Consider the following 23,151-nt stretch of genomic DNA (forward strand, 5'->3'; position numbering starts at 1 on the left):
ACCTGCACTTCATTCCTCTGAGATACAATTTGTACTTCTGTGTATTGAAATGCTATGTAATAAACTTTTGTTATTTTAAGTTACTAAATTTTTGGCATTTTTCAGGAACTATAGAAAACGACTATATTTTCTCAAAGGTGGAAGAGACCTCTGCTAAATCTAAGGTATTAGAATATAATAAAACTAAACGTTTTAAGGGAAATTCTCAACGTCATTACACAACAGTTTTATAATTTTAAAATTTTCCTCTTACTATTGCACTAAAAACAGTGCATGTAAGTTACAGGGTTTTTTATTTTATTTTATATGTCTCTGTGTTTTGTCTGCATGTATGCATGTACATCATGTGTATGCTACCTACAGATGTAGGAAAAAATACATTGGACTAACTGGAATTAGAGTTGTGAATGATTGTTTGTGCAGGTAATGTGTAGAATGGAACAATTTCACTTGAAGACAAAATATTGGAATAAGACAACAATAATAAATAATATAAAATGGTTTTAGAATACATGGAAATAATATGCAAGAACTGTGTGTCACCATGAAAGACCAAAATTTTGAATTTTAAGTAATGCTGCAGTAGAAGATTCCCAGTTCAAAGGCATAGACCATATTTTTAACCAGAATAGAGATGAAAACTTTCCCAAATAAAGAAAAGGTATACACACACTTATACAAAGAACACAAATTTGATATGACAATGAAAAGAAACTCTCCTTGGTATATCATAGCTAAGTTATTATATGCACAGAAAAAAAATAAGGCTTGGAAAGCTGCAAAAAAAATGTTACAAGTCACATACAAAGAAAAATGCATTTGAATAACAGCTCAAGAGAGACTTTAAAAGTTAGAATAGATATTAGTCATCTATATACAAACTTCTGAAAGAGGATGAATGTCTATCTAAGCTTTATCCAGAAAAAAAAACTATATCTCATAGTTTAAAAACAAAGAAGCATTCTCCATGATTAAAATAGTCCATCTCCACCCTCCCACTCCCCCAAGCTGTTGCCAGTCCTTCCCTTCCCCGTTCCCTCTCCCCGTCTCCCCTTTCCCCCAACCTCACCCCACCCCTGACCCCACCCCCATTCTCACAATGTTTTCCCAATTTCCAGGAAGATCTATAAATGTTTTTCTTTGGGTTCACCTTGTTATTTGGCTTCTCTGGGCTGTGAACTATAGGCTTAATGACCTTGGTTTATGGCTAGAGTCCACAAATGAGTGAGTATATACCATATTCATCTTTTTGGGTCTGGGTTATCTCACTCAGGATAGTGTTTTCTATTTCCATCCATTTTCATGCAAAATTTAAGATGTCATTCTTTTTTACCGCTGAGTAGTACTCTAATACGTATATATCCCACACTTTCTTTATCCCTTCTTCCATTGAGGGGCATTTAGGTTGTTTCCAGGTTCTGGCTATTACAAGTAATGCAGGGAAGAAGATTCTTACATTAAGGGATCCATTTTAGGGTTGGCAAGAGACTGGGCTCTAAAGGGGATCCCAGGTGTCCACGGGGATGTCCACAGCTAGGTCCTTGGACAGCAGAGGAGAGGGTACCTGAATGGTCCTTGCCCCACTATCACGCTGATGATTATCTCGAATATCAACATGGAATCTTCGTTGAATCTTCATCTGGAGACGGATGAAGATGGAGACAGAGACCCTCATCAGAGGAACGGACTGAGCTCCCAAGGTCCAGTTGAAAGTCAGAAGGAGGGAGTAGATGAGCAAAGAATCAGGACCGCAAGGGGTTGGTCCAACAACTGAGGCAGTGTGCCTGTTCTAATGGGAGCTCACCAAATCCAGCTGGACCGGGTCTGAATGAGCATGTGATCAAACCTGACTCTCTGATTGTGGCTATCAGTGGGGGCTGACTGAGAAGGCATTGGTAAAGGCACTGGGACTTGTTTTTACGGTATGATCTGGCTTTTTGGGACCCTAGCCTATATGCATGCACAGCTCCCTAGGCCTGAATGTAGGGTGGATGGCCTTGGACTTCCCACAGAGCAGGGATCCCTGCTCTCTCTCAAGCAGGGTGGGAGAGGGAAAAGGGGGTGTGGAGGAGCGGGCGGAGATTGGAAGGAGGGAAGGAAGTGTAAATAATTGAATGGAAAAATAAAATAAAATAGTCCAAAAGAATTCATGTACACAAAACCAGCCCTACAGATAATACTAGAGTGGGTTTTCAAATACAAGGTTCAAAGTATGAATTATTCACTAGTGTATGCATTATGCTACTTAATATGAACAAATAGAATGTCTGACAAAATGTACTCCCTCAAAAAAAAAAGTTTTTTAAAGTGTCATTTAGAGACACTTTGTTTAAATTGAAAACAGAACTTTCTGAGAAATTTACTCCACAGCCTGCAACATCTCCAGTGACATGCATAGCTAACTGTCACAAAAGCCCAAATTTTAGTTTCTAATTGGATCTTAATCACTATGGGAAAGAAAACTATTTTTTTACAATATAATGCATTTTTAAATATTGCACAAAATCCTGTCATTTGCCTAGGCTAGCCAGCTGTGTGCTTGCATATATTAAAAAGGATGTTTTTTTCAAGTTTAAAGTTAACAAAGTCTCAGAGTCGTCTATAATCCTGAAGGCAGATATGTATTGCAGTGACCTGATTCATCCTGTTGGACCTTTTGCAAATGTAGTCTAATGTTTTAAAGGGAAAATAAAAATACTTTGCTGAACTGTGTTAATATTTCTGTAATTTTCTTGTTACCAAAGACCTAATTTCCCATCAGAAAGTTAAAACAAATTAGGAGAATCCACTAACAGCAGCCAATTCAAAATTAATATAGCTTTAAATTTCCTTCAAATTCTTTATTATTTAAAATGGAATTCTAGAAATTGTATAACCATTTTTTTTTGTTTCATTTTTGCTTTGGAGTCAAGGTTTGTCTGTGAAAGTTTGCCTGTCCTGGAACACTTAAAAACATAAATGTAGGCCTTCTAGCCTCCAAGTCACAACCATCTGCCTGCCTCTGTGCAGAGTACTTGGAGTAGAGAATGTGTTATCACATGCAACTTAATCAAGTTTTAAATCAATGAAAGAATTTAGTTTTATTAAAATATGAATGATTAAGAGTTGCTTCTATATGATCTGAGTAATCCAACTATTTTTCTTATTATTGAACAAATAATATTTTGTGTAGCTCATATAGCCTTTTATTATTAGATATATAGGATTTAAATAGAATATATATGAATTTTTCCTGTTATATTTTTTCTACTTTTATTATTTTAAAAACAATATGATTACCTCATTTTGCCATTCTACTTCGTCTTTCCATACTTCTGTTACATATTTCATTAGAGCCTCTGTTTCATTAATTGTTACATGCATATATGTATATACATATCTATTTATATTTTCCTAAATACATAAATGCAACTTCCTCAGTCTCTGTAATGTTATTCTCTAATGTTACTAGATTGCTCAGCAACCTCAATTTTTTCCTCATTTTCAAAATTTCTTTAATGTGGTAAATGTGAACTGAAGTTTGCCTTTAAATAAAAATGTTTTGTTTTTATTTGAAGATATTTATTAAAGATGCATCTCTTCTGCCTTATGTATTTGGACATGGAACAAAGATAATCAGTGTCCTCTTTTATATAGGCTTAAAATTTAGTGAGTCTATGGTTACCGTACTCAAGCATGTCCAAGATTACACTCAACATTTATGCTGGAATCTAACTCTTGCATATTTTACTTTTATCAGAATGGGCTAAAGGAATGAGGTAAACATTGTCAGAATTTAAAATAAAACTCATTTAATGGGCATCTTAATATTTTGGTTCCTGTTCTCATTCATATTAACATATGAATAATACATACACCAAGTTGCATGACAATAATTCTGTACCACATGCTGTTCACTTATAAAACTTTAAATATACAAATCACTGCCTCTGGCTTTTAAAATGTATTAAAGATGTCTGAGTGAACAAGATACTTTGTTTCTTAACTTTATATTATCACACAATAATATTTTTATTTATTTGATTTTTGAGATTATAATTTAGTCACAACATTTCTGCACTCAGAACCTACCCTCCCATATAACCCTGCCATCATCCTGCAAATTTATGACTACTTTTGTCACTAATTGTTATGACATATATACATATGTGTGTGTATTTATACAGACACATAGATAATTTCAATTATAACCTGTTCAGTCTGTATAATGTCACTAGTATGCATGTGGTTATGTTTGAATGTGGTAATATACAATGAATTTTTTTAATGAGGACAACCATCTCCCGGCTAATATAATATATTCTAATCACAGTTTCCCAGTCAACAAGCTCTCCCAAATACTCTTCATTTTCCCATCTATATCAAACAAGCAAATAATAAAACAATTTTGGATATATTGTATACATATCAAGATATGTTGACTGATGTGTTCTCTAGTGTATCGGTATAACTTTTAAAAATTTATTCAACTTGTGATAGTGAAGAATGTGACATTTTGTCATCATTTTATTAGTATTTAATATGTTTCCCCTGGGGCTAACTGGGAAGTGAATTTCAAAATTGCTTTGTTAAGCCAGATACTGATAAGGAACTTAACAACCTCAATTTCAGGAAATAATTCAGGAGACCAGGTTATTCCTATATCATATACCACAACCTGTCAAATCTACAAATAATAGTTTAAAGTTATATTAGATTCAGTTCTAAGATTGATTCTTAAAGATCTTAATTTTGCTTTTATCAAACTCACTGCCAAAATAAGAACCTATGACTTTGATAAGAGTTGTTATTAAATGAATGAACATCAGTGATGATATATTGGTAACACATGTCATATTTATCCATTTATGGATTTATACAGCACTATTCCTTTTTGAACAAAGGAAGAACATATTCAAAAATGTAAAAATTACTCATTCTGAAATATATATGAAAATGGTATATAAAGAGTTAATGCTATTAAGTAAAAATAAAATCCCTTTCAGAACATATGAGTATATATTAAAAGCATGCATTTTAAATAAAGATTTGTCCAAGTTTGAAGTTTACTTTTAGAAAGAGATGTTGCTTTAAGCTTATCAGAAGTGGTAATTATTCTACTATCAATTAGTGTGTATTTATTTTTAATCTATTTGACACGCTTAAATAAACTATAACAGGCATAAAAAGGATGGGTAGAAGAATCTTTCAGAGTCAATCTGATTTGCATTTCCCTGATGGCAAGATATTGAGCAATTTCTTATGTCTTTTGGCTATTTGAGATTCTTCTGTTGTGAATTCTCTGCTTAGATCTGTACCACAATTTTAATTGAATTATTTGGTATTTTGATATCTAGTCTCCTGAGTTCCATATATTTATTAGAGATGAGCCCTCAGTCAGAGTGGGGTTGCTGAATATCTTTTCCCATTCTGTAGGTTGTCATTTTGTCTTATTGACCAGATCTTTTGCCTTTCAGACGCTTCTCAATTCAGGAGGTCCCATTTATTGAGTGTTGTTCTCAGAGTCTGTATTACTGTTGTTATATTTAGTAAGTGGTCTTCTGTGCCAATACATTCAAGAATATTCTCCATTTTCTCTTCTGTCAAGTTCAGTGTAACTGGATTTATCTTGAGGTCTTTGATGCACTTGGACTGGAGTTTTGTGAATGGGGATAGATATGGATCTATTAGCATTCTTTTACATGTTGACATCCAGTTATGCTAGCATCATCTGTTGAAGATGCTTTCTTTTTGTTCCATTGTACCATTTGGCTTCTTTGTCAAAGATCAGATGTTTATAGGTGTGGAGATCAATGTCAGTTTCTTTAATTCAATTTCACTGATGCACATGTCTGCTTTTATTTTATTATCAAGTTTATGTTTTTCTGTAACTCTATAGTGGAGCGGAAAGTAAGGGATGGTGATGCCTCTGGAAGCTCATTGATCGTACCGAATTTTTTTGCTAACCTGGGATTTTTGTTTTTCCAACTGAAGTTGAATATTTTTATAAGGCCTGTGAAGAATTGTTTTGGGATTTTGATGGGGATCGCACTGAATCTGTAGATTGCTTTTGGGAAGACTGCCATTTTTTTCCATGTTAATCCGGCCTATTCAGAAGCATGGGAGATCTTTCCATTTTCTCATCGCTTTTTCATTTTTTTCCCAAAGATTAACAGCTCTTGTCACAAAGGTTTTTCACTTATTTGGTTAGAGTTAATAGTGACGTTTTTGGGTTTAAATAAATAAAGCTTGACTCAATATCATAGTGCAAAGCTAGTCACACTAGTCAATCATATAGACAGGCAGTGGTGGCACACACATTTAATCCACAAGAATGACCTCAACTAAGACTCCTAGCAACGGTGGAGATGATGTCTGAATTAAAGACCTTCCACTTTAATCAGATTGTCATCATAGAACCTACATCCAGTAAGCTGCTGGAAGCAGATACAGTGACCCATAGCCAAGCACTGGGCTGAGCTCCTTTAATTCAGCTGAAGAAAAAAAAGAAGGGATCATATGAACAATGGTGGTCAAGAGCTTGATGGGGAAAATCGCAGAGATGACTGACAAGAACCACTGGGAGTTCACAGACTGTACTGACAGCTGGGGTACCTGCACGGCACTAAATTAGATCCTCTGAATGTGAATGACATTTCTGTGACTTCATCTATTGGTGGCATGCGCTGGCAGTGTCACCAGGACCTATCCCAGGTATATAAAATGGCTTTTAAAGTGCATTGCCTATGATAGTTTGCTCAGCCTTGATATTGTTGGGATGTCCTTAGGCCTGCCTCTAATTGATATATCAGACCTTGTTGACACTCCAAGAAAGGCCTTACTCTCTCTAAAGAGTTGTTGGTGGATGGGAAGCAAAAGGTGGGAGTGGAAGAAGGGGAAGGAAGGAAAACTGAGGTTAGCGTATGTAACTGTCAATATTCTCCATCCTGCTCTTCTTCTCGTTTGGTTTCTTTCTACCCACCAGGCCCACACACTAGTTCCCAAAACCACTTATAAAATAATCACCCCGGGGCTTATTATAAATTCCTATCGTCTAGTCAATGACTTAGTCATTAAATTAACCTATTTCTATTGGTCTGTATATTGCCATAAGGCTATGGCTTACAGGTATGGCATGAGACTCCTTTGCCAGCTACATTGCGTTTGATCCTTCCATCTCTGTCTCTTTGTTCAGATTTTCCAATTAGCTACAACCTGTCCATTGGCTAAAACAGCTGTATTCATCAACCAATTAAAGCAACACATATACAGGACATCCCAAATCAGGTATGTAAAATGAAAAGTCAATTTTTAAACAATAACATATGACTAAAGAAAAAAATATTTTCAATGAAGTATTAGAAATGCTTTACTGGCAAAAGTATTACTGAAAAATAATTGGAACAATAAAGCTGCCAGTGAACATAAATGAAGAATTTCCAGAAGAAGTTCAGTATGATTAATAAAAGCACAGAAATGACATAAAAATTTCCAGACAGAAGACAATATCTTAGAGAAATTGAGATGAATGAGCTACCTAAAACTTTGGGATTATTTAGAATTTATGTAGCATAAAGCACTTCAAAATTGAGAGAATCTAGGGGAAGAAATCATGTTTTGAAAAGAAAATTAAAATAAGAGTTAAGAATGTTAATGGGGAAGGGATACAAAAAGCCCTTTTTCATCCCATTCATACAGGATTTACTGCTCTCTTAGACACAGTAGAATTGCATTTGTGGGTCAAACATGTTTCAATATTATAATAGCCATAAATTAAATAAGTTTAGCAAAATAGCTTTCTAGAAACAGAACACGGTAAACTCCAATATTACTTTACTATTTCAACAATTTCCATTCCTAGTCTGTGACATATGAGTGAGTGCAAAGGGTTTATTTCATTTTAATTATTGTCACATACCATAGTTTATATTCTGACCACTATGTTTCAATTTTTTTTTGTGCTCTGATGCATGACCTATTTCTTAGAAAGCACATATGTTCTTGTGGGTGATATTTTATTTTGTCAACATTGAGCACTGACACACATTTCGAAGCACAGTGTTTTATTTCATATAGCATGTAGAATCAAATCAATTAGAATTTCTTTCACATCATTCCCACACTGACATCTCTTTCTTTTTTTAATAGCCATGTTTAATTAACTCAAAAAATGTTTGCTTCCTGCTCATTCAGTGCCTATCCTGCTGTGTTAGTAGACCAGTTCTATGAGAAAAAGAAAGACAGGACCATCAGAAATAACGAGTTGGGTCCAAAATAGAACAGAAATTCAGTCATTTTTAAGAGATCTTGCTAAATTAAGCTTCTCACAATTGAGTCCTATGATAAATTGTCCAAAAGCAAATTCAGAGTGTTGACTTAGGTGACAAGTCCTAGTTTTTAATAGAAAGATAGTCTCTTTATAGTGGAAATGAAAATTAGTGTGAATAAACCCTCCTAGACTAAAACATAGGATTTTTTTTAAAATATTTATTTATTTATTATTATGTATACAATATTCTGTCTGTATGCCTGACAGCCAGAAGAGGGCGCCAGACCTCTTTACAGATGGTTGTGAGCCACCATGTGGTTGCTGGGAATTGAACTCAGGACCTTTGGAAAATCAGGCAATGCTCTTATCCACTGAGCCATCTTTCCAGCCCCTAAAACATAGGATTTATAAACTTAGAATAACTATATATAAAAATTATCTATGTATCCAAAATTTTAACAGTTTTGTTTTTTCTAAGCAACTATGAAATGTAGCATGTCTTAAGTGATTATATGTACTTAATGATTTAAAAAAAATAAATCATTTTAATAAAATAAAATTTCATATTAAATTGTAATATGAAAGAATTATAACAATGTACATATTAAAAGGTACTTAATATCTCATGTCATTTAATAATAATAAACCAAGATAATATTAGGTTACTATATACACTTTATGATTTGTAAAATTCAAAACACTGAGGATACAAACTACTGCTTAGAATCTGGAAAAGCAAAACTACTTTTTCTTTTCTGACAGAATTAAAGATAATTCTAAAAATTTCTTAAAAAAAAAACTCAAATTTTTGTATGATCTAGTGGTTATGTTCTTAATGTTTATCCAGTTGTGTTAGAATTATGTATCTGTACATAAGCACACATTATAATAGCTACTGTTTTTTTAAATTATTGAGGCTTGAAGGCAGACAATAATGTTGTTCATGTAAATGAATAAACAAATAGGGATACATTGAAAAATGGAATATTATAATAAGCAGACAAGTGCTAATTTGCTTTGAGAAGACATGAGAAATGTTTAAAAATACATATTGATGCATGTAAGAAGCCAATTTAAAACCATTGTAGGATGTGTGATGCAAATTCTATTACAGTCTTAAAAAGACACTGAACATTGTAAAATTTTCAGTAACTGTTACCCAAACTATAAGAAACATATATCCCAACATATATAATATAAGTTCATAATATTTATGAATATAACAATAACATATACCAGTATATATACAATATATACATCCCTATTATATCTATTTAAATATATAAATTATTTTTTAATTTATATTAAATTTTTCTAATTTAATTTTTTAAATTTAAAATGGTTAACTTGTGTAAAAGGCCAAAATACTATTTTAAGATAGGAAATAGAGCTGTTAAAAAATAAGAAATACATTTGTAACTTTTGTTTTTTAACTTCAGATATACACTTCCTTATTGATACATTTCAAAGTGAAATCTATATGTTGTCTAGAAGTTGAGGCTCAGGGAACCAGACTCACAAACCTAGGCCTCATAATTTAGATGACTTAGTAAAATACTAACTGAAACTGCTTGACATCAGTAATTATAACAAATTACAGAGCTAAAAGAAGTTCTGATGATTTTCTTTGTATATTACCTGGTGGCAAATTCTTAACTCATTTTTCTTCAGTTTTCCTGTTTAAACCTCTAATCATGCCTCAATAACTTTATGTTCTGATAACCATTCCACATAATGAACTTTTAAAAAAAATAGTATGTACTCATCACAATGTTATTGATTCTATCTTCTTCTTCCTCTTCCTCTTCTTCTTCTTTCTCCTCCTCCTCTTCCTCCTCCTCATCCTTCTTCTTCTTCTTCTTCCTGCCCAACTGATTCTACTCTCTTATAAGGAAAAGAAGACCTAGAACTTAAAACTCTAAGGAAAACAATTGTGACAATGGCCTTTGAGAGGCGTGGATTTGGGGTAGCAGAACTCCAGAGGAGTTCCTGCTTGGCCTCATCCTACTTGCCACACCTGGATGTTGGATTACATTCCTGTTTCCTCGTTGTAATCTGTGGGTTTCCCTTTTAATAATGAAAACCTTTGTATACCCTATTCTGAGGTAGCGTGGGATTCCTTTATTTGCGGTTTCCCCACATCTGATGCATTCGGCTTCACATACCAAATACTGGACAGTCCCACCATTGGAAACCTTGCCTTGTTACCAAAGACGGTTAGTTAATTCAGGCTCCATAGGCCCCATTCCCAGTAATCTTCTCAATGTTTATCCTCTATATTCCAGGAAGTTTCCATTGGACTAGGATTGCACTTCACACTCTGCCCATGCCCTCAATTCTAGTCAACTCTATAGTACTTTGTTTCCATCCCCCTCTCCCTGACCTGATCCCTCTTGTTCCCATTCCTATCTGTGCACAGTACACCTGCAAAATCTATTATTTTCCCTTCCTGGGGAGAATCATGCATTCCCCTTTTTTATTACTTACGTTCCCTGGTTCTGTGAATTGTAGCATGATTATTCTTTACTTAACAGCTAATATCCACTTACAAATCAAGTTGTTGTTGGTGGTATTAATTTTCACAATTTATTCAGCAATGACATACTATATTTGATTCACTATTTTTTTCTGTCTTAAGAAACATTAAAGTCTTCCATTTAGCCTTTCTCTACAAATTAGAGAACCAATGTAAAAATTCTGCCAATTTGTAGCATGTCTATCCCAATTATACATTCCAGGACTGGGAAAATAACCACAGAGAGAAACTACCAAAAGAAATACTGAACATATGAAAAACTGGGGCTTTAATTTCTCATCTTCAACAGAGTCTTCCACAATAACTTCAAAGTTATAAGATCTTATTTTTTTTTAAAGTAATGCCTTTACAATCACTGCCAATATTTTCTGAGACTCAAACTTGAAATTCATTATAATTTAGTCAACATCATCATAATCAGGGCTTGGGTTTGATCTTTTCTCAACTTATGTTTTATGGATGCTAGAGAAGATTCTCTTCCAAAACACAGAAAATTTTTCTCTATGTGCAACTGAAGGCAGTCAGTTTTGTCACTAAGTTCATTGGTACCTTTCATTGTATAATGGGCTGATAGAAGTTGCTTAATTTGACCACGGAGTTCCTTCTTTTCCTTTGTCAATTTATCCAGAGATACTAAGAGCAACCTACAAGCATCATCGTTTTCCCACAAATAGGTAAAAGTTTTATATGCAGAGTCACCAAATACATTGTCTCTCACAATTGGTGAATCAGACAAACAAAATGGATTTGTATGCTCAAATTTGTATAATGGTTCACACTTTGGGTTTTCAGGACTCTCTAAACTTGCAGGAAAAATTTCAGTAACAGAAAAAAATAGGCTTGAGCAACTTAGAAAACATATTATAGATACTTAAAGTATGCATTCCTATTTCTGTTTCTCTAGACACTTCTGGAACAAAAATGTATATTAGTCAGGGTTGTCTAGAGGAAAAGAACCTATAGAAATGAATATATGTGTATATACAAACACATATATATTCTATATATATACATTTGTAAGTGTTCATGCTATATACGTATATATATATGTTGTATAACGGGGATTTATTCGAAATATGTATACACTGTGTCCATCTAGTCAAAGAATGGCTGCATAAAAATGAAATGTTCAAGATTTTCAGTAGTTCATCAGTCCAAACCTGGTGTCTCAGGTGGTCTTTAGTATGTGCCAGAATCCTAAAGTACTAGGCTCTAATCCTAGTGAAAAAGTGGATTTCTATTGAAAAGGCAAGTAGGAAAATACAGAGTGAATTTTCTTTTTCCATTTACCTTATATAGGATGCTAGCAGAAAGTGTGGCCCAGATTAAAGATGGATTATCCCTCTGCAAAAGATCTGGTTTAAAAGTCTTTCATCTCACCTCAAAGAACTAGATTAGCAGTTATTCTTCTGACTTCAAGATATTTAATTAAGAAAAAAATCCTTCACAAATGTGCTTTTCCATTTGGGTTTTAGTTAATTGCAGATGCAGTCAAGCTGATAACGAAGAGTAGCTATTTTACCACTGTTACCCTGTCTCCATATAATGCCTTTGCCTCTTAGGATAATAAACTTGAGCTTTTGGATAGTCTGTTATGTCAGCCAATGCAGATAAATGCAACTTAAATTAACAAACAATATTAATGATTACATGAATATTTTATGGAATCAATAAAGATCATGACCTAACATATCATTCATCAAAGAAAATCAAAGGCTTTCTCATCATAAAAAAAGAGTCAGCAAAAGAGGGTTCTCTAAAGAATGTTACTCATTATTTTTTTGTGTGTTATATAAAGGTCTGAACGCTTTAGCATTTTGCTGTGAACATATCTTCATTATAGAACTGTCAGTGTCCTCATTGATATACAGTGTCTCTGGTTCCTGGAGGCAATTGAAGTGATAGGTACAAGGGTGTTAGGGAAAGAATGGAAAGAATAGACAGGCATTCCTGTGCTCATATATTAACATAATTATTAAGAATAATTAATGTTTTGAAAATATTATATCCCATGCATAAAATATAGGAGTAATGGATGGACAAACTGTGTCTCTATGGTATGTCTCCTGCTAGCAGGTACAAAATAGTTATCAACTGAAAAAGTTATACCATAGTGATAAATATTGAAATATCTCAAAAATAAAAAAAATAATTCTTAGCTTATAGCATTTAAATTTCATTGTTCAATCTTTCTCTTTTCCTATCTAGGTATCTAACATTCTCTTTTTTTATTTACTTTTTTTTGAAATATTTTCTACTGAGGAGATGTAATCTTGGTTTCTTTTTCCTTTATGTTTTGTAGGAGGAAGGTCACTTGTTTGTCTCGGCTGCCCAGAACCAACCAAATACTTTTTTTTAATACTTAGAAATTTCTTTTTTTTTTTTAGAGGTAAAAGAACTTAAAATCAATTTACAGTTCAAGGACAGTGATTGGGACAGGTGAGATAGCTTTGTGAGTAAAGGTTCTTGCCTCCGTACCAGAGTAGCTGAGTACAGCTCCTAACCTTAGAAAGTTTTTTTAGTTTGTTATATTCTTTTTTTATGTAGTAGAATTTCATTCATTACTCTCCATTCTATGAGTATTATTTCAGATGAGGGGATAAAGACATCCTATATTTAGTCAGAGATAAAGTTAACAATATGTACAGTATACTAAAAGCTTGCTAAAAGATGTAAGTTATTGTTGCTATAACTCTATCAAACTTCTTAACACATATTGACTAACAATGAGAAGTTATGATGCATAAAATTTTCTTATATGTTGTAATTATTTAATTATATATATTTGCTACCAAAATATCATGTTGTATTACAAAATAATTTTAGAAAATTTGTGGAGAAAATATCATGCATTATCTTTTAAAAATAACATGCTGGAAATTTTTAATTTTTTGCTTTTTATAAAAATCCCTTTATTGTAATTAGATTACTCATGTGGGATTCCATTCTGTATGCTGTGAATGTGTTTTGTTACTACTGGTAAATGACTAAAGGTGCATTGGCATAAGGAAGGGAAAAATAGAGCAAGGCAGGAATTCTAAGCAGAAATAGAGGAGAAAAAAAGGCGGAATTAGGGAGATGCCATGTAGCCATAGAAAGAGGCAGATACTGGCAGGAACCTTACCAATAAACCAGTGATGTGGGATGTCTTTCTGTATATGTGTTGCTTTTATTGTTTAATGAATAAATCTGCCTTTTGCCTTCAACAGGGCTAAATATAGCCAGACTAAAAAGGTGTATAGAGAGTGTAGACAGAGTCAGGGAGACACCATGCACCATGTAGTTGCTGAAGGAGACAAATGCCAGGGAACCTTACTGGTAAACCATAAGTCTTGTGATGATACATAGATTAATAGAAATGGATTAATTCAAAATGTAAGAGTTAGCTAGAAATATGCATCAGCTAATTGGTCAAGCAGTGTTTCAATTAATATAGTTTCTCTTTGATTATTTGAATCTGGGTGGGCGGAAACAAGCAAGCAGCCTTTGCCTAAAGATTACAAATAAAAATATCACAGAGCTATATGAGGCTGGATAGCCCACAGATCTAGGAAGAAAGCAAACACAATTGAAGAAAAAAATGTCAACATAATGATGCCTAATGATGCTCTGCTATACTCATAGATTGGTCACTGTCTCGGTTGTCATCAGAGAGCCTTCATCCAGTAACCATGGAAACAGATGTAGAGACCCACAGTCAAACATTAGAATCTGCTAAAGAAAGTGGGAAGGATTGAAAGAGATTTACAGGTCAAGGTCATCAAAAGAAGACCCACAGTAGGAACTCAGTCTTAAAGGAGCTCACAGTCTAAACTGATAACCATGGCACCTTCATGAGACCAATGAACAACCTCTACATGTATATGACAACCACATATTTTGATCTACTTGAGGGATTTCTAACAGTGGGAGCAGGTGTTGCCCCTAACACTTTGACTGGAGTTTGGTAACCTATTCCTCATTCTGGGTTGCTTGCACAGCCTTAATCTAAGAAAAGGTACTTATTTATATCATATCAAATATAGAAGTTTAATGTTAAAATGATTTAATTTCTGAAAAAGCCACTGAAATACACATGCCTACTCCCAAATTACAATAATGAACTTCTATAAAATTAGAATGTCTACTCTCAAGCTGTTAGCCTTTCGTAGGATATTAGTCTCTAGTGTAAATTATGTTTGATACATATATCTGCCAAATATATATGACAGAGTTGATCCTTGAAAAAATTAAATTTAAATTCCTGATTCATGTGTCTTTTTGCCTACGTCCTATACATTTTATCACCTATTTCTGTGTTAAATGACTTTCTTAGTTAGGGCTTCTATTCCTATAAAGACACACCATGAAACACAACTCTCATGAATAAAACATTTAATTAGGGTGGTTTGCTTACAATTCCAGAGGTTCGGTTCATTATAATCATAATGGGGAGCATGACGGGCATGAAGAGAGACATGGTATTGGACTATTTAGCTGAGAGTCCTACATCTTGCAGGCAACAGGAAATTGACTGACATACTGGGAGTTATCCTGAGCGTAGGAAACCTCAAAGCCTACCCCCAGAGTGTCACAATTTCTCCAGCAAAGCCATAACAACTCCAACAAAGCCACACCTCCTAATAGTGCACTCCTTTTGAGATTATGGGGGTCACTTACATTCAAACAGCCAGAATGATACATACCAAGAAGGCTTTGCAGTGCAAATTTACAAAAGTAATTGATTGAATATGTTTTCTAATAAAACTACTTCTCATTCAATAATTTCTTTAATCCAAATTTTAAATATTGTATTTCTGGTATTTGATAACAATCTATGTATTCCTGTATTAAAATTATTTATAGCTAATGATCTTTAAAGAGTTGTTCTCTAGTTCTTTATCACTTTTCATTTTTTTGGCAGTAAAAATGAAAAAGAATAAAAACGAGTAGACAGTTTTTTTTTTTTTTTCTCTAGTTCCATTTGGTTTTATCCTGGACCTGTGGGCCCTCCAGCCTCTGGGTTCCATCACTCAGGTAGTGTCAAGGATGGGCTTACTTCATGGCATGGGTCTCAGGCTGGACCAGCCATTGGTTGGCCAGTCCCTCAATCTCCGAGTCACCCTTACCCCAATACATCCACAGGCCAGGAAGATGGTATGTTGAAGGTTACGTGGGTGGGGCTGGCTTGGTCTCCCAGTCCCTCCAATGGCTGTCTTGCCTGGTCTCAGAAGGTTCATGCTATGTATCCCCTTATGACAGGGGACTTAGTTGAAGTCACCCCTGTAGAAACAAACTCGTCTATAGAAAAGATGTCAAAATAATGATACCTAAAGATATTCTGCCATACTAATGGATTGGTGCCTAGTTCAACAGTCATCATAGAGATTTCATCCAGGAACTGGTGAAAACACATGCAGAGATCCACAGCCAAACACTACGCTGTGCTTGGGTAATTCTCCCAGAGAGAGAGCAGAAGGTTTATAGGAGTCACAGGGGTTGAGGATATTACAAAAATATGTAAATAATCAACCAACCTAAACTCATAGAAGCTTACAGAGACTGAACTGAAAACCAGGGAACCTACATGAGATTGACCAAACTCTCTGCATATATGTGACAGTTGGGTAGCTTGATCTTCTTGTGGGACTCTTTCAGTGGCTTTGGAGACCCTTATTCATCATACTGGGTTGCCCTGCCCAGCCATAATATAAGGCATGGTGTTAAAACAACTTTTTATGCTGTGTTTGTTTTGTTGATATATGGAAGGTCTGTCCTATGCCCTCTTCTTTAATAGCTTAAAACTATGAAGTTTCAAAGAACATCACATATTTTTACAAAACTTTTTCAAAAGCTATTATTAATTTTTGTATCTTACCTAAGTTTAGAAAAGCTTGGAAATGATCATTTGTTATTTTTGCATTTTGCCTTACTATTAATTTTAATTAAGTTTTGCCAGTTTTCTTTTAGCCTGACTTCTCCTGGAATATCTGAATATTCTTAAACATGAATTATAATTTGAATTGCTTGCATTTATTTTCCTTCAGCAACCCCCCAAGGACATACAGAATCATAGAGATAAAAATATTGTGCTTCTTAATTTATTAACTTGTAGAGTTTTCATAGAAGACACTTTTTATTTAGCTTAACATTATTTCCTACATATTTTATGTAAACTAGTAAGCAAATAGTATCTAGAAAGCAATTTCCTAATGTTGTATGGGGTATGTTATAGGGCTGGAAAGTTTCTCCAATAAAACATTTTTAAAATATTAAAAATGTTAAATCAATATTTTTAATATATATTTGGAACAGGTTGGCACAAACACTGTAATTATGATTATTTTACTGCATAAAGATTTATAATTATGTTTAATATTGCCAAAAATTTCGAACTGATACTAATTTCAGACACAACCTTTACAGACTAAATTAAAAATATGTAATTGTCTTTTTTTTTTAATGGAAGAATTGGATTATTTCCTATACTATTGGGTTTTAGTCACTCTCTAGTTCCTCTGCCTTACTTTTATCTCAATTATCTTTACAGACTGACAAGCAGACTTCATACACTTTAGCAATGGTAAAGTGATTCAAATAATTGTCATGCATAAATTCATTTAATAATAATGAGAAGTAATAAAGATAAATCAGTTAATGTAATATTTTAATGAATTTGTCACTCTTACTATTTTTGTCTTTTTTGTGTCTGCATAAAAATGGCACTGTAATACTTCTTTGACAAATACTGCTTGATATGATAAAAGAATGTTTAAAGAAAAAGCTTTCTTAAACTTTCTTTTTCAAGAATATCATTTACTTCAATGTAAAGTCTGGTTCACTTATGAATATTTATCACCTATACCAAATGTAATACCTCTTTAAGAACATTTTTCCAATAATAATTTTTTTTCTTGATGTAGAACTTAGTAACAACAACAAAAAGCTGATGGTGAAAATTGTAAGTTGTTCACATACGTTGCAATGGGAACAGAGGTTGAGGTTAAACAGTACTTTAAGGGTTAAAATGCCAGAGTACAAGGCACTATAGAATACAAATAAAGGAGATTCTAGTTGGCTCTGAGATAATGAAGCAAGACAGATAATAAGGGAGAAACCTGTGGGCCAGTAAATGCAGACCACCTGGTCCTCAAAATGCTTAAAGGAATATGTAAGACACAATTGTCTTATTTATATTTCTATTTCCAATGTAACTAATTAAAATAGACTAAGTGGTCAATGGTGTTTTCTACCAAGAAGTTTGAACCTAAAGTATCACCTCAGATAACCCCTTAATGTAAACATGAAGTAACAAAGAACGAAGGAAAAGCAACAGTAACTTATAAGTTAAATCAAAATTAACTCTCTATGGTAACTGACCATGTAAATGGGAGAACAAACAGAACATGGCCTAATTAATAGCAAAGGCATGGCTGAATTTAATAATGCTCATCAAATAATTAACTCTAGCAATGAAAGTCTATAAGTAACACATCCAGATTCAGTGAGAGGCACAGCACGGGGCTTTAAACACTCCTATTTGATGGAACTGTTCATAAACTGTGCATCAAAATTACTCCAGTTGAGCCAGTGTGATACAATTACAGTGTGTACCATCTACATTGATATGGAACATGAAAGTCCTGAGAACTGATCAGTTTCATAGCAATTTCCCCAGCCTTCATCCACCCTCTGCCTAATCCTAAAACATACCCAAACAAAAGAATACACTTTCCCTGTATGGGAAACAACTTATTACTATCAGTTTTCCATACTTTTTCTTCAATTTCTTACTCTTATGTAATAATTCTTAATAATGTTTGCTTTTGCATTGATTAGTCACAGAAATATTAGATGATTAATTTTCTATTGCACAATGCAAGGAATCAGAGTAACTACCACACATCAATCTTTACTAGTCATGAATGTTATGTATTTCAACTTTCTGTCATTCACACCAAGGCTATAAAAGTTTTGTCAGACTTCAAAGAATTTGAAGCAGTCCATTATCTCTCTACGTATTACATCCATCATTCATGTTAATCAAATCCCCTTGGTTGATAGATGACAATTGTACAAATTGCTGGATTACTTTCAAATTTGTATCTATGCCAATTTTTTTTACCAACAATATATACTGTGATTAGTGATCATTCTTGCTCTGTATGGTGATTCTAAACTGTTTTGTTTGAAATGTATTAATGTTTAACTGCATTAAAATGTGGTCTCATACAAATTTGTTTTGAAGTGAAATTTTACAACGAATACACACACTGACAAAAATATTACCTTTATTATGCATATGCTTTTTTAGTTTATTAATAAATAAAATAAAATAACTAAATAATCCATAAAATTTTAACTAAGAATATTCTTACAGGGGCTTCAACCTGAAATTTGTTGCAAGAAAACTAAATATGGATCTAGTTATCTGAAATTTTTTTAAAGCAAAGATCTGTCAAAATTGTAAGAACGTATTTCCTCGGAATTAATTCTAAATTTGGAAATTTGGCTCCAAAGAATTTGATGTCTGAGCCCTGGCTTATGCTCTTCAAGGCTTCTCAAAGGTATGTTTTTTTTTTTTTTCTTTCTTTTTCTTTTATTTTTGTTTTTTGTTTGTTTGTTTCTTGTTTGAAGTTTAGACAAGCACTTAGAGCTACTGACTGGCAGCACAGGTCATTTGTCTTTAAACCTTTCTCACATTTCATTCTTTCTGCTTCTGCCAATTCGGCGTTTGCCTTCAGTACTGCATCACATTGATTGTGTGGTGAGAAAATTCTTGCTCATCTTGCAGCTATTTCTTTCTTCAATAAGCATTCCAATTCCGCCCAAATTACTAAATTATTTTTCCTATGAGTTCTCAAGTTCTGAGGATAGCCCTATCATGTCAAATATCAGGTTGCATCTAATGTTCCATTTATCCTTATGTGCTATATTTTGGTTTACCAATTCTGTGAATTCAAGGACTACTAACTTTTACAATTTCATCCTCAATAACTTCCTTGCAGAAGGCATTCCAAGCCTCTCATAAATAGTTGCTCAATAATGAGGAGATATATGCCCTGCTTCTTGAAGTATTAAAAACATCAAAACATTAAAAATTTAAGTAAAATGGGATTAAAATGTCTAAATGTGAAAGATTCAAATTATCTCATCAAGACTTGAACAGTTTCCCTTAATGTGTGCTCCACTAACAATTGTCCAAATACTCTTCTAAGTGACCAATGAATGAAAATCTGTTTAAAAGTAAACAACTGCCGGGCGGTGGTGGCGCACGCCTTTAGTCTCAGCACTTGGGAGGCAGAGGCAGGCGGATATCTGTTAGTTCGAGACCAGCCTGGTCTAGAAGAGCTAGTTCCAGGACAGGCTCCAAAACCACAGAGAAACCCTGTTTCAAAAAACCAATAAATAAATAAATAAATAAATAAATAAATAAATAAATAAATGTAAACAACTTTTATATATACTAAATTTGTATAGAAGTAAACTGACATAAGAATTATAATCTTTTAAAAATTTTTTTACGCTTTTGAGAAATTTTAGTACATTTAAACAGAGAAATTTTTTAGCTGTTATAATTTGTAATCTTTTACTAGCTAATATATGACTTCCTCTTTTGCAATATTTATCTATTTTTTTAATATTTCATAGTACCTAATATAAAATTAAAAACATTGTCCTTGTATATATATATATTTTTCTGATCATGAAAATTACTGTCAGCAACTAGTGCAAAAGTAGAGCTTATTGCCTAAATCAGATATTTATTGTCTAATAAATCTCATAGGTGTTCAAAGAATAAAGCAGATAAAAACAGAAAAACAAGTTAAACAAATTTAAGAAATACTAATTGGTTCAGTACACCAATTAAAACTAGAAAGAAATGTTCCTGAAAACTATTTGTAGATTGATTATATAAGAAAAAGTAGCTTGTGTTAAAATATTTTAGTTAAAGACATAAGATATGTAATTGATTATATAGTATCAAATAGAGGAAGTAGTCTTGCTTCTCAGTATTGTGTTATAATTCAGGCTTCCAAAATTATTCATTCAAAAATGTCCTTAAAAGTAATACAAGCCTATGGTATAAAAGCAAATATACTGTGCTATGAGCAATATATTGGTTTACCTAGAGAAATGCTTATCCCGGTAATTTTAAACATGGCTTTCAAGTTGTGTAGAGAATAGAAAATTTTCTCAGTGTTTGTATGCATTACAAATTTACTGGCTTATTTTATTCAGCCATAATTGTTTTCATTATCTCCTTAGCTGAAAGGTTCCATTTCACAACCAATAATCTCTTGAAATCCATTAAGCCATAAATTACTCATTATGGGAAATTTTCAAAGATCATTACATTCCCATAGATTTTCCTTCTTGGTCTCCTCTATTCTCTCTTAAAGTTCTCCTTGTAACTTGGGAAGGCAGGGGCAGGATGGTCCCAGTAAAATAGAAACTAGGAGTTTGTGTACATTTAAGACCACTCTATAGCTTTAAGAGCAAACACATCATACTTAATACTGTGTTTGCAGATTTTAAAATATCACTAAAGAATAAATTAGACCTTAGTTATAATCTTTTGATAGTTTCTGAGTTGTTCAATGATTTCATCATATTTTAGAATATGCATAAATGTATATTTATGTTTAGTGTTTTACCATAAAGGATTAGGAACAATTTATCAGATAACTATTTTAAACTGTTAAGTTACATAATATTGCCTATAAGAATATTGACAGAAAATTGTTTCATTTGTACTAAAATGAATGCCTGATTTTGTAAAAAGAAAATTAATTTGCTGATACATCCAATTCAGGAAATATTTCTTCCTCCAAAACTAGAAAATGTCCTTAATATTTTATAGTGAACCTGGTAACTCTGCAAGTCTGGAGAAATCTGTATAAATAGTCTAATAATTTGTGTATAAAATGATTAATCATTAAACAAAATTTGGAGATCTTGTCTCCGACACATTTCTTAAAATACTACATATCTTCTAATTCATGTTTTTTTTTAAATTTTAAATTTTTTACCTATAAAATTGTGAGAACTTGGTTTTACATTTGACAACAGAGTAATTATTAGTCCTCTTAATGTGAGCTAGCTGTTTAGCTTTTTAAAAAATATTTTCGTTTATAAAAAATAAAAACACTATAGTGTCTAGCAATTAGGTGACTTAAAAGAGGTTTGACTTTTTTATGTTCTGAGCAGTCTCAACATTATGAGTTTAAAACTGTTGCAGTGTCCTGTACCAAAAAGATGTCACTGATAATTTCTTAACTTACCTGACTTTTAAATGAAACGAGTCACAAACTCTGGCACACAGATGCATGGTACCAGTGAAAATTCAGAGGTTGCAGGACAGGGAGTTAGGTGTGTCAGTGTGTTTTGGGAAATTGTTGAGAAAACAGGGCAAACAAGGAGCTCCATTACCAGAAACAGCTTGAGAAATGATTGCAGGAGTTGCCGAGGTTAGCTAGAATACACCACCAACATGTTCTCATCATTAAAATGAGGTTGAGGGCACTTCTTACTATTTAGCATCTGACTAGTGTTCAGCCCTGAGAATGATTCTGTGTGCTTCCTAATAACTTCTTAATAAATTCTCTTTCTGCTCAACCCAGCAAGGGTTGTTTGAAATGCGTACAGATGAAAACACTCTGATGGAGAGAAATGGTTACAAAATGTTAAATAACATTTTTACACAGTAAATTATTCATAAGATTTATGTAGTAAACTGAATTTTACATTAGATGGGGCAGAATTTGTGTCTGCCTGAATTCTTGTGAATCTGTGATACACATCACTTATCTCATGGTTTTTTAAGTATAGTGCTATCATTTAAAAGCAGATATAAATTCATTGTTCTTAGATTCTATCAAAGCTAAACAGTGGGTAATTTTATACATTCCATGAAGAATAAGGAAATTATCTGAACGACTTTGTACAATCACGGATAAAAAGAGATAATACCATTTTAGCAATTCTTAGTTTTAATAAATATATGAAAGAGACCATGGATAAGTTATATAGATTATAATGGCTTTTAATTTGTAGCTATAGTTTCTTTTAAAACACTGAAATCCCATCTGACCATACCAATGAAATACCTACGTTTTAACTATTTCGTGTTAAGCATTCATATTAGCAAATAGTCTGTTTGCACACTGCATTTCTACCCAGTCTTGTTTCTAAGTAATTCGGCTATATAAACCCATAAAATGAACACGAAAAAGACATAAAAAATAATTGACCTCCCTAAGGCAACTTTCTTGGCTGTTGTGCAAGGGTATAAATTCATTAAAGTACTTGTCATTACTTGTGTTCATTAAAGGAAGAAACAATCTATTTTGTCATCAACAAACCAAACAAACTTCCTAACCTCTCA

Source organism: Chionomys nivalis, chromosome 12 (genome assembly GCF_950005125.1).
Source record: "Chionomys nivalis chromosome 12, mChiNiv1.1, whole genome shotgun sequence".
NCBI lineage: Eukaryota > Metazoa > Chordata > Mammalia > Rodentia > Cricetidae > Chionomys > Chionomys nivalis.